Genomic DNA, 12,427 nt, shown 5'->3' with positions numbered 1-12,427 from the left:
GTTGGGGAGGATACGGAGAACAGGGCACCCTCATACACTGCCAGTGGGAATGTAAACTGGTGCAGCCCCTATGGAAAATAGTACAGAGATTTCTCAAAAACATAAAAATAGAAAGACCATATGATTTACCCAGTATTATCTTGTTTGTTTATATGTTTACTTATGTATCATCTGCCTTTATTTACTAGGATGGGAGCTCCTGGGTTCTTAAGGAGAGTGTTAGCTAGTTGGCGGATACATGAATGGGTAAACCCAATGTCTTGTAAGTAAAATCAGTGGTGAGCTGGTAAATATTTAACAACCGACTCTCTGAAAAGAAAATCCCTCATTTGTAGCGTTTGCTGATTTCCGTGGTGTAGAGACTCCCATCATGGCTGATTTCAAGCTACCTCATGATGTCACAGAAGGAGGAGTTGGGTGGATGTACACAACTGGCCAGCCAAGCCCATAGGAGCCAGCTCCAGCACACCACTGGACAGAATTATGTTAATATAAAAGACTGGAAGGAAAAATGCTAAATGCTAATGGTAGAGCAGTGGGGTCATACATATATAGAAACCATTAAGCTCCAGTTTAATAAGAAGCAAATTTGAGGGGATGGCTCCTGGGCTAGTTTATGTCATCCCAGGAAGAATAGAATAACTTGGCCCTATTTCTGGTCTCAATCCAAACTCTAAATTCCTGACTAGAGAATCAGTTGACATGATCTTGTGTTAATTATAGTGGGAGTTGGGGTGAATGATGCATAAAAAGTGGGGCGTGGGGGCCCATACAATGTAGGTGTTCGGGTTGTGAACTGCATGAAGGGGCACATCTGGGGGGTCCCATTTACCTCATAGACATGTATCAACTTGTATGACAGAATGCAGGTGGGCTTGGGGATTCTGGGCTTCTGAGTTCTGAGACAGCAGGGGAATAGCCTCTTTTAAGCCCCATGGACAGAAGGCCATGCACACACTCTGTAGTCTTGTTATATATGCACACACATGGCTGGGCAACCCCTAAGCCCCTTATTCTCAGAGGACAAATTTCACCCCCTCAACCCCAACTCTGAAGCTGACTTGGTTGTTCCACTTGGGGGAGAGGGCAGTAGGGTATCGACACTGTTGGTGACACATGTAAGTCCTGGGACGCCCTCAAGTGGGTAAAAGTGAGGGTATATTTGACCCTCAGCCAGGGCTGCTGCCCACCTGGCCACAGGAAGGTACTTAGCAGAGTTTAAAAAAATCATTTGAGATATTCAAGAGAATTGAAAACACATGTTCACGCAAAAACTCGTACACAAATATTCATAGCAGCCTTATTCATAATAGCCCCAAAAGTGGAGACAACCCAAATGTCCATCAACGGACGAATAGATAAACAAATTGTGGTCTACCCATACAATGGAATATTATTCAGCCATAAAAAAGAATGACGTATTGATACATGCTACAATGTATATAAACCCCAAAAACATTACAGTAAATGAAAGAAGCCAGACACAAAAGGTCTAGTTTTATGATTCCATTTCTATGAACTATCCAGAACAGGCAGATCCATAGACAGAAAGTAGATTAGTGGTTTCCAGGGGCTGGGGGGAGGGGGGAATTAGGAGTGACTGCTAATGGGTGTGGGGTTTCTTATAAGGATCACGAAAATGTTCTGGAGTTAGTGGCAATGGTTGTGCAACATAGTGAATATATGAAAACCACTGAACTGTAAACTGTGCACTTTAAAATGGTGGATTTAATGGTGCATGAATTTATATCTCAATGAAAAAAATAATTTGAGGAACTTTGTCCTAGTTTGCGTGTACGCTGGAAATGTGTGGGCTGGAGGTGGTCCCCGAAACAAGGCTTCTAGGGGTTCATCTTGGTGACCTGGGGATGAGGTGGTGGGCAGGCAGGGCCCGGAGAAGACAATAAGTTTGTATACTGGACAGACACTCTGCGTGGCAGACCCCGTTGGCGCTCCCTGTATCTCTGTGACACGCACCATGCCTGGGGACATCATCGCTCTGTTAGCACCTCTGATGTTTTGGCTGAGGCCTCACTCTGGCTGCAGGAGAGGGCTCAACCCACTCACGGGTGGCTGGAAATGCTAGGGCATTACTGCCACCTACCCAACCTCAACCAGTGACAGACAGGACCCCAGCGTCCTCACTCCTGGAGGTCCCCAGCGGGACGGGACCCCAGTTGCCCACAGCAAACAACCTGCTCATTAGTGCACCCGAATTAGCTCCTCTCCTCCCCTGTCCCGGGGTCACCTCCCAAATCAACTACTTGCTCTCTCATCCTTCTTTCCGGTTCTGCTTCTGGGAGAACCCACTAGGTAACTGTCTCTTCTTATTTTTTGGAATTTTTTTCATAGTAGACACAGTACTTTCCTCAACAGAAAATAAAAATTTTTTCAAGTCTTGAGATATCTGAGAGCGACCACCTCATCTCTGGAAGAACATTCTGGCTGAAGGAGAGGTCGAAGGTATTTATCAAAGGCCTACTATGTGCCAGGCAGTGTTCTAGGCACTGGAGATGCAGCGATGAACAGGGCCGCAGGCAGACAGGGCCTCTGCTCTCATGGAACATTCTAGTGGGGGTGAGGAGAGACCGACAAGCAAGTGAGAGAATGAATACGCCTTGTGCATCCCAAGATTGGTGAGCAACGTGAAGAGAACTCTGAGTGAAGTGGTGAAAAGTGATGGGGGTCGGGGAGCTCTATTTAGGACTGGCTGGTCAGGGAGGGCTGCTCGGAGGAAGTGACATTTGAATTGAGACCTGAATGACAAGGAGCCCGAGAGACTGGGATCTTTGTTCGAGCAGCCAGAAAGTGCCTTCATACTCAAGATGAAGTCTGTGGACCAGCAGCCTCAGCATTGCTGGGAGCTTGTTGGAAATGCAGATTCTCAGGCCCCACCCCAGACAGACAGAACCAGACTTTGCATTCGATGCGATCGTGAGGTGATTCGTGTGAGAATCACAGAGTAGTGGATTAAATACGAGAGCCTGTGTTACTGCTGTTTCAGGACGCAGGCTGTGCTCAGACAGTGTGACTCTATCGTGTAGCTATCTTGTCTCAGTGAGAGGCTGGATCTCGTGATCCCCTCCTTGGCAAAGGGACCTGAGCTCTTGTTTTTGCTTTTAGAGCTATGTCACCATTTTCAGGAACAGTGAGGGATCATTTAGCTGTCAGAAGCAGAAGACCTGAGAAACAGAGTCTATGATGAGGGCTCTTTCATGGTGACATCACCATTGTGCTGAAGCCTGCCTCCAGTCCCTGGCAAAGTTGTGGCAATTCGGGAGACCGCAGGTAGTCTTTCTGAAAGTGCACTTAGCTGCTGTGATTCACCCCTCAGGTAGAGGTCAGCATGAGAGATCACATTCTTAACCTGAGTCTGTCTGACAACTGGCAGCAACTTGCAGCCGTAGTTCCAGGCTGAGGACCAGACGTGGATGGAGCACCCTGTTGTCATGGGGAAAAGTTGCGTAAATACAGTGGGTAAAAGCAAAGCGAACACACAAACAACCACAAATCTCCCCAAACTACGGAATACTCCATTTAATTAGTACTGTGCAAATTTCCATGAGCTTTATATACAAGAGTAATGAATTGTGTTTAGCTGTTGGTACAGAGACCTGACCACAGTTGCTTATATAAACTAGAGGTTTTTTTCTCTACTTGAAAAAACGGTCTAGAGGTAGTCCAGGGACGTCCACAAATTCACCAGAGACTTCCTCCTTTCTACTTTACCATCCTTAGCATGTGGCTTCCTTCCTTAAGGTTACCTCATGGTCAAAGATGGCTGCTGCAGCCCTTGCTCTCTTGTTTGTGTTCCAGGAAGGAGGAAGTAGCAAGAGCAAGAGGGCAAGCTAAGTCAGTTCCCTTTAAATAGCTTTCCTGGAAGCCCCACCCAATGACTTCCTCTAATTATTTCATCATCCTCCATTAGCTGCAAAGGAGGCTGGGAAATGTAGTTCTTAAGCTGGGCACGTTGCCCACTTGAATACAATTTAGACTCTGTTAGCAAAGAATAATTGCGGAATGGATATTGGGAAGGGAACTAGCAAACTCTGTTATGTATATATTATCCCAGTATATGCTCAGTTTTGAGAAACTCTTAGGAAAATTTGCTATTTCCTCCATGAGGTCTGAGATTCTTTTTGTTTTTTAAATACATGTATTTTTTCTTGAGGTAACACTGGTTTATAACATTATATAAATTTCAGGTGCACATCACTGTACTTTGACTTCTGTATACACTACACTGTGATCACACCAAAAGTCTAGTTTCCACCTGTCGTTGTACAAATGTGCCCCTTTATCCTTCTGGCTCTCCCCCTACCCCCTTCTCTGGTAACCACCAATCTGTTCTCCGTATCTTTGTGTGTGTCCGTTGTTGTTGTTGTTTTATCTTCCACATATAGCTGAGATCATACGGCATTTGTCTTTCTTAGTGTGGTTTATTTTGCTTAGCATAATACCCTCAAGGTCCGTCCGTGTTGTTGCAAACAGCAAGATTTCATCTTTTTTATGGCAGAGTAGCATTCCATTGTGTATCTATATACCACATCTTCTTTATCCATTCATCCCTTGATGAGTGCTCTGAGATTCTTTGACACTTCTGGGTAAGACGTTTTCAGTCTCACAGATAACAGACTCACAGCATTTTCTATTGTTTTCTAAGGTGGGTAGAATTTACTTCTCAAGGTAAACTGCATTTCATAACAAGGGGAGGAAAACATATAAGGCTTCCATTTTCTGCTAAAAATCTCTGTCTTTAAAATTTAACTTTGTTTTTTTTATCTTTGTTTATATTTAAAACATGAGTTCAGGGAGAAACATGTCTTTCAGTTTACCGAATGAGGTGAGTGAGTGGTGACTGGATTCCACCATGAGCTTGCCCCTTCTGCTCCGGGAAAGGTATTCAAAAGAGGTCAGAGCACATCTCTTCTCCTTCTCGCTTCCTTACTTGCCAGAACGGTCATCATTTAATAGTTGTTCCTATATGATGGCTGTGGAGTGTGAGTCGTGGGCCTTCCGGGTCCACCCTCATCTCCAGGCAAGCCATGCCACCTTTGGAGGTTAGGACTGTAGGAACAGTTGAAGAATCTCACCTTCACTAGAAAGCTGAAGGCAGCATGGGTAAGATCTAGATGTGGTGGGTTTTCAATATGTCCCCCAATTCTATGTCACTCTTCCCTTCAAAAGGTGGGGCCTAGCTTCCCTCCCATTGAATGTGGCCCAAATTTGGTGTCTTGCTTCTAAGGAATAGAATGTTGCAGAATGATGCTATATGACTTCTGAGCCTAGGTCATAAAAAGGATAGTTTCTGGGGCCGGCCCCGTGGCTTAGCAGTTAAGTGCGCGCACTCTGCTACTGGCGGCCTGGGTTCGGATCCCAGGCGCGCACCGATGCACCGCTTATCTGGCCATGCTGAGGCCACGTCCCACATACAGCAACTAGAAGGATGTGCAACTATGACATACAACTATCTACTGGGGCTTTGGGGAGTAAAAGGGAAAAGAAAAGGAGGAGGATTGGCAATAGGTGTTAGCTCAGGGCCGGTCTTCCTCAGCAAAAAGAGGAGGATTGGCATGGATGTTAGCTCAGGGCTGATCTTCCTCACAAAAAAAAAAAAAAAAGAAAAGATAGTTTCTGCCTGGTGTTCTCTCTCAGCTCACTCACTCTGGGGGAAGCCAGCCGCCACGTCTTGAGGACACTCAGGTAGCCTGTGGAGAGCCTGAGGCCTCTCACCAACGGCCAGCATCAACTTGCCAGCCAGGTGAGGGCGCCATCTTGGAAGTGGATCTTCCAGCCCCAGTCAAGCCTTTGGATGACGGGACGCCTGGTTGACACCTTGGTTGCAACCTCATGAGAGACCCTCATGTCAGAACGCCAAGCTGAGCTGCTTCTGAATTTTTGTTGTTTATTGTTGTTTTGTACCACTAAGTTTGGATTGTTTGTTACACAAGAGTAGACAATGAATACACTGGACATTGCTAAATATTATCTGAGAGGAAATAAGTGGAGAGAGAGATTCCTCGGTTGGTTTCTGTCTCTAGGTTTCCTAAAGCTTCTTGTTAATGCTGAAGTGATTAAAACAATCAGGAGGATGGTGCAGGCCAGAGGAACAAGTCACACTCGATTCCAGTACCTCTGACAATAGTCCTAGCCACCCCATGATGTGGCCGTTGCGTGAGTGCTGCACTTGACAAACCAGAGAACTTTTGAAAATACAGATTCCAGGGCCCCACTCCTGAGGATTATATTTCACAGCTTTGACTGGGCTCCAGGGACCTATATTTCTAAAAGCCCCATGTAGTTCTGAGGAGCAACAATACACATATTCTAGAACCATATCTAGGTTATTATGGAGCCCACTCTTCTGCCTTGGGAGAATTTTCTAGAGGAAAGCATCCTGCTCAGCTTCAGGTTAGCCAGGCCTGATTGCTCATTTCACGATCCTGGCTCACTGAAAGATCAGACTGTGGACCAGGAATATGAGACTTATCGTGATACTGTTCAGATCCGTTCCTCTCCAAGATCTTCTCACAGTCATGCCCTTCATGCTGTGCTGCCTCAGCAAGGGGTGGGGATTCGGGGGACAGACTGCCTGAGCTTCAGTCCTGGTTCTCCCACCTACAGCTGTGTGGTTTTACATGAGTTATTTAACCTCTCTAAGCCTCAGTCTGCTCATCTGTAGAAGGGGACAATTGATGGAAATAGATCAAGGTTTCTCAACCTCAGCACCTCTGACATTTGGGCCAGCTAGTTCTTTGTTGCGGGGTTGTCCTGTGCACTGTAGGATGTTTAATAGCATCCCTGGCCTCACCCACTAGATGCCGTAGCAACCCCACCCCCCCAGTTATGACAACCAAAATACCTCCAGACTTCACCAAACGTGCCCTGGTTGGGGCAAAATCGCCCCTATCGGAGAACCAGTGCTCTAGGGCACTGAGCTCTGTGCGCGGTGCTCAGTCAGCACTCGATAAATGATAATCATTTTCATTTTTCTCTCTTCAGATTGCAACAATATTAGATTTTAGCAATGTTTTTTTCCGAGGTGTTCTTTTTTTTAAAAAAAGATGCTACTTGTATTTTTGTGACAATTTTTTTTTTATTGAGGTCATATTGGCTTATAACATTGTGTAAATTTCAGGTGTTATTATTAGACTTCGGTTTCTGTATAGACTGCATCGTGTTCACCACCAATAGTCTAGTTTTTATCTGTCACCATACATGTGTGCCCCTTTATCCCTTTCACCCTCTCCCTACCCCCTCCTCCTCTGGTAACCTCCAATATGTTCTCCTTATCTATGTGTTTATCTTCCACATGTGAATGAAATCATACAGTATTTGTCTTTCTCTGTCTGATGTATTTCTCTTAACATAATACCCTCAAGGTCCATCCATGCTGTTGCAAATGACACAATTCTGTCTTTTTATGGCTGAGTAGTAGTCCATTGTGTATATATATATCACATCTTCTTTATCCACTTATCCGTTGATGGGAAAATGATTTTTTTAATTGTATGCAAAATGTTTAATTTCACGTTATATGAATTTTAGCTCACTTAAAAAAAGTGTGTGAGCAAAACAGCAAAAGAAAAAATAGATAAATTGCACTACATCAAAATGAAAAACTTTTGTGCTTCCAAGGACACCATCAATAAGTGAAAAGACAACTCACAGAAGGGGAGAAAATATTTGCAAATCATATATCTAGTAAGGGACTGGTATCTAGAATATACGAGGAAATCAGACAACTCAGTAATAAAAAGACAACCCAAATAAAAAATGGACAGAGGACTTGAATAGGCATTTCTCCAAAGAAGATAAACAAATGACCCATAAGCGTGTGAAAAGATGTGGGCTGTCAAAGACAAAGCGGTGTGTAAGATTGGAAGCATGGCCCAAAGGCAGCAAAATGGACAAGTGTGTTCTTTCCTGTGCTGAAACCTGTGTGTGCAGAACTGGACTTCTCATAGTCCACTGCAACAGAAGCGAAATGCAGGAATTGACTCAAGGATGCATTTCTATGTCAACATCGGTCCTAAACTTGAACGGGTAATGTATTAAAACACACAAAAACACTGCTCTTATTTAAACATGTTTGCTGATTTGTATGCTGTTAAATGTTAAATAAAAGATGTTTTATTTTGTCTTGTTGTTTGTATTGCCTTTTTGTGATTACAATATCATTTGACTTTTCTCCTGTCTTTTGACTCATGCCCTTGTGTCTAACTTTGAACTTTTCTGGCAGCAATGAATCTATGAAACCACTTTTGCAAGCCTGAGGTATTGTGAGAAGCTATAGGTATCCTGTATTCTCTTGACATTTCGGTTTGGTAGTCAAATAGGTGAGGAAAAATGGGCTGCCATTTCAGTTTTAAATCTTGGAGTGTGGGAAGCCTTTCTAAGCCTGATGCAAAACTCAGAAGCTATAAAGTAAAAGATTTCCCTATTTTAAAAAAATTAGCAAAGCAAGAAAAATGAAAAAGCGTAAACAAAATAAAAAGCCAATGGCAACCTGGGAAACTGGACTAATCAAAGTACAACCACAAGGAGACACCCTTTTTTTACTTATTTGATCAGCAAAGTACAAAGTTGTTTATAATACTTGCTATTGACAAGACTGTGGAAAAACAGCACACTCAGGTACCGCCTGGAGGCAGTGCCAAAATGCCTTTCTGAAGGGCATTTTTGAAGTCTCTTATAAAATATTTAATTCATGTACCTTCTGACCCCAAAATACTATTTCCGAGGCTACATATTTGCACATGCATACATGTATATACAGGCAAAGATGTTCACTGCAGCACATATATACAAGGATGTTCATTACAGCATTGTTTATAACAGCCAAAGACTGGTCACAACCGAAATTTCCATCAATAGGGAATGTGTTAAATACTTTATAATCGATCCATACAATGAGATATTTCACAATATTTTAAAAGAATTTACGTTGTGACATGGATGATGTCCAAATTATATTAAGGGAAAACAGTTTATATGATAGTACACATAAAATGTGTACTATCATACATACTGTGTCACCTTTTTGCCCTTAAGGGGGGACATACATGTATATAGCTACGCGTATACACATACACACCTGCCATACACATAGACACAGTTTCCGAAGGTTACAAATTATTTCTTGGTTATAGGATTGAGGAGGATCTGGAATAAGGTAGGTAGAATGACTTGTACTTTTTGCTTTACATTCTTCTGTGCAATTGGAATTCTTCAGTTGAAACAAGCAGTACTTTTGTAGTAATAATAATAACAGAACCAGTGAATACAGAAAAATACAGTGCTTTCACCAAGTAATTCTACTGTATGGAATTTATACAAAGGAAACAATTGAATGAGTGTACAAAGATGGCTGTATGAGGATGCTGAGGACATGTCATTGTGGGATTAAAACACTGAAAACAGCCTAGGTGCCCTTAAACAGAGAGCTGTTAAATACATTATGATGTGTCCAGATCATGGGATGCTACGTGCCTGCTAATAAGAAGGAATGAGGCAACTATATACTGTTGACATGGAAAAGATGTCCAAGATATACAAAATGGAAAGTAAAAGGTAGGTTTCACAAGCTGCGTAATATATCTTTTATGTTGAAAACTGTTTACATTTACATATTTAAAAGTCTGGAAGGATATTAAAAATGGAAAGTATACATTAACCCACATTTTCTTGAGTCATCAAGCTCTAGCTATTTTAAATGGATGTGACGTTTCCAGATGTTCGCTGAGAGAGGGCATATTCATCGTGGCGCATACAGGTCTCCCAATTCCAAGGCTGGAGCCTTATTCAGAAGCACTTTCCCAGGCCCCTTGAGTGCTAGTCTTTATTGAGTGATTTTGTGTGCTGGTACAGTACTCAGTTTTTTTTCTCACTTTATTATTATTATTATATTTTATTATTTAATCCTGAGAGCAAACCCTATGAGTTTCTGCCACCATCTCCATTTATGCTGCTCAGAGAGACTCAGTCATTTGCCCAAGGTCACTCAGCTAGGAAGTGCTGGTACAATTATTTGGGAACTCCCCCAAGAAGCCCTCCAGGATTCCCACCACTGGGAAGTATCCTTTTCTCCTCCTCACCACTCCGACTTTATGCCCTCAAGACGTTTGACGCACGCTGCTTTTCACAGTGGCCACTTGTGAGCCTCACCCCACAGCTCTTGCAGGTCGGCTATGAGCACCCACCAGGTGTTGATGTGTAATAACATTGCTTAGGTTTTATAAAGGGCAGATTAGAAAGAAAAAAAATCATCTACCAGTAGCCTGGTCCCCAGAGTCACCTCCTGGGTGTGTGTGTCTGTGTGTGTGTGTAGAGAGAGAGACTCATTTAAGGCCTTGGCAGGTCTCAGAAAGATCTCTTATCACAGAAAATATATTAAAATGCACTCATTAAATTTTTTTGCTGTAAAAATTTTCTATTGTAATCATTATTGCAAAACATTTGTTTTCATATTATAGAATCAATAAATCCTGTTTTTCCAGTGCCTGTACAAAATAGGGAAACCCTAGACTGTGTGCCTCTGACACTGCATGGACAAGCGCCCTGCCTGCTGCCCCCCCCCGCCCCCGTCGGCCTGAAGAACTTGGGGTTCCCCTATACCCTCTACTTTTGCTTGGCCTGTCCTTTCGGCCATGGCCTCTATCCCCATTTCTTCCTAAATCCTACGGATCTTCTAAGATTCAACCGGAAACAAGACGGCCAAGATCCCTGCCCTCTAAGAACTCAGTTTTTGGTGGGAGGAGACCCATAAGTAAACACATCAATAGAAAATCATTTCAGATAGCGATACAGGGTACGGAAATATAAAACCAGGCAATAGGAGAGTGGAGGGCGCTACATAAACGAGGCTGGTCTGACAAGGGCTCTGTGTCTGCGGGCCATTTGAGCAGAGCCTCAAGGATTGAGGAGGAAAGGATTTCCGAGAAAGCGGGGACTGCGAGGGCAAAGGCCTTGAGGCAGAAAAGAGTTTGGTGTCCTGGGGAAACAGAAAGAAGGCCAGTGCGGCCAGGCGGCACAAGCCAAGCAGGGGATGGCGTGAGATGAAAACAGAGGAGGCGGGGCCAGATCCTGCAGGGACATTGAGGCCATTGTGCGGAGGACAGATTATATTCCCGAAGCTGATGGCTTAAGGCCAAACTGCTTGGTCGGAGCGCACCCTGGCAGCGAGCGGGAGACGGTGCCCCTGGCCGACTTCTCCGAGCCCCCAGTGCCTCCCGCCGCCGCCGCCAGCGTGTAAGTCTAGAGGGCCAGCTCTGCTCTGTGTGGTCATCGCCGTTTACGTGGCGATGCGCCCCTGCGCCCCAGGGGAAGCCCGGGCGGGTGACCAGGGCGCGCAGCCCCGTCGCCGCAGGGGTGACAGGGCGGCGGCGCACGGCGGGTGAAGGCGAGGCCGGCGCAGGACTTCCCCCTGGAGCCGGGCCTCCCACTCGGCGCGGCCACGCGGGTTCCGGCCGGAGGACGCGAGGCCGGCGCGTGACGCGGGCAGCCGCACGTGGCCCGGGAGTGTGCTTCCCGGGACAGGTGCGGGGGCCGCCACACGCGCGAGGGCGCACACGCGGCCCGGCCTCGGCACCCCCTCTCCGGCTCCGGTTTATTCTCGGCCTCGCGGGCCGGCTGGGCGGCCGCCGCGGTCTCAAGGGACGATGTCCGCGGAGGGCGCCAGGGTGCCCGCGGGAGACCGGCAGGAGAGCCTCCCCCGCGCAGCTCGCGGCGAGTGTGCCGGCCGCCCAGCCCGCACGAGGAAGGACCCGCTGGCCTTGCAACTTGGAAGTGTTTCTTTGGACCCTGAGGCTCGATTTGCCCATCCAAGAAATGGGACTGAAATAAACAGAAGGGGGAAGGACTTTCCAAACTTGAACACAAGTTGCGCTTTTATTCACTTTCTTTACTTCCCTCTCCCCTTTCAAAGCCCAAGGGGCTGGAGTAAATAGGCTGCCACCCACCACACCCCTGCGGCCCGGCGGCCGGACTCAACTTCGCGTCCCCTGGGGCCCAGGCGCCGGAAAAGCCCCCGCCAGGCGCGGTCGCAGGGCCGGGTCACGTGACGCCTGCTCGACACCGCGCGGCGCGGGGAGGCAGTGGGCAGCGAGCAAGCGCGCATGCGCACCTCTTTATCTTTTTTTTTTTTTTCCTGGTTGGCTTGGACGCAACCACTGTCAGCTCCTCCCTCTCCTTCTCCGTCTTCATCCTTCCTGACATTCCCTCCCTTTCCCCCGCCCATTGGTTACGTCAGGCAGACAGGCCGACGAGCCAATCACGGCGCTGTGTTCAGAGGCCGGCACGCGGAACCGGTCGGATCGGACCAATGGGGGCCCTCGGAGCGGGCGCGCCCCAAGCGGGCAGGGGAGCCGGGGCCGAGGGGGCGGCGCTTCCTCAGTCAGCATGTGGGCGGGGGAGGGCGGGGACCAGC

This window comes from Diceros bicornis, chromosome 26 (genome assembly GCF_020826845.1).
Source record: "Diceros bicornis minor isolate mBicDic1 chromosome 26, mDicBic1.mat.cur, whole genome shotgun sequence".
NCBI lineage: Eukaryota > Metazoa > Chordata > Mammalia > Perissodactyla > Rhinocerotidae > Diceros > Diceros bicornis.
Note: the sequence above shows the minus strand (reverse complement) of the source record.